Source organism: Cyprinodon variegatus, unplaced genomic scaffold (assembly GCF_000732505.1).
Source record: "Cyprinodon variegatus isolate N-32 unplaced genomic scaffold, C_variegatus-1.0 Scaffold1140, whole genome shotgun sequence".
Classification (NCBI taxonomy): Eukaryota; Metazoa; Chordata; class Actinopteri; order Cyprinodontiformes; family Cyprinodontidae; genus Cyprinodon; species Cyprinodon variegatus.
Genome location: NW_015151593.1, coordinates 95,522 through 97,026, shown reverse-complemented (window position 1 = coordinate 97,026; position 1,505 = coordinate 95,522).

The window sequence follows — 1,505 nt, the reverse complement described above, 5'->3', positions numbered from 1 at the left end:
CCTAATATAACTGCCACCATTTCTGCTGTAAATACCGACAATTGATCTGATATTCTTTTATGAATACATTTTTTAAACTCTGGGATAGGAGGACACTTCTTTCTTCCTCTGGGGCTGCTGTTACTGCTGCTTCCGACGGCACAACCAACGTCAGGTGCTCTGTCGCCCCCTGCCGGCCTGGAATAAAATGTAACTAAAGGAAAACTTCTTTATGGGATTATAATCACAGCAGGTCGGCAGCGAGGCCGACATGCCTACAGTGCTGCAATCTTGGATCAGACCACAGTTCAGACAGCTGCTGTCAGAATGAAAAGGAGGCGCTCATTTTAATCACATGAAAGAGTCAGACAATAATCTTTTACATGTCACAACCACCTAAGAACAAAACTAATTTCTAAAATCACACAGATTTATTCAGATTAAAAACTATTCAAGCTGACCTGGATGAGATATATGCAAAGTTATACATTTTGCAAATAAATATTTATATGATAAACACAAAGTTTTATGCTAATATGTTATAAGATTATGTTTTATAAATATTATATACATATTATTCAGTATTTTAAAGGGTTGTTCTTTGATGATTATTATGAGAAGAAAAATTGTTGCAATGTGATTTACATAAGAGAGTAAAGTTGTTTTTTTTTTATTAATTTGATGTTAATTCTTATATTTTGTCATTTTTTTAGACTTTGTTGTCCAATTGTAGTGAATGGTAAATTTCTGTTGTGTAAAGGCTTTTTGTCATAAGTTTGTCTAAACTTCTTACTAAACTTTTTTCTTTTATCATCAAGCATATATGAACATTTGTTCTTTAATCAGTGAATGTGTGTTCCTTCAAAGAGCCTCCAGTTTGCAATTCCAGCTTGGTCAGTTCAATGCTTTTATTATGATATGCCTTGTCTGTGTTCTGTAACCATGGAAACATGTTGGACTGACCTTTTGGAGATGAACCAACCTTAAATCAGTCCATCTGTCTTCATTGCAGGTTTAGAAGAAAAAGAGAAACTTATTTCCATGTTGAACAAATGTTGAGGAATTGATAGAAGAATCTTAGAACTATTAATGGGAAATTTTAGAATAAGGCCTTTATGACCAGAAGTTTAGTTAGCATAGCTATCGCTGCCCCTACATAGTTAGCATGGCTTTCACTGCCCCTACATAGTTAGCATGGCTATCACTACCCCTACACAGTTAGCATAGCTATCCCTGCCCCTACATAGTTAGCATGATTATCACACCCCCTACAGAGTTAGCCTGGCTATCACTGCCCCTCCACAGTTAGCATGGCTATCACTGCTCCTACACAGTTAGCATGGCTATCACTGCCCCTACATAGTTAGCATGGCTATCACTGCTCCTACACAGTTAGCATGGCTATCACTGCCCCTACATAGTTAGCATGGCTTTCACTGCCCCTACAGAGTTAGCCTGGCTATCACTGCCCCTACATAGTTAGCATGGCTATCACTGCCCCTACATAGTTAGGGTTTCATTTCCCT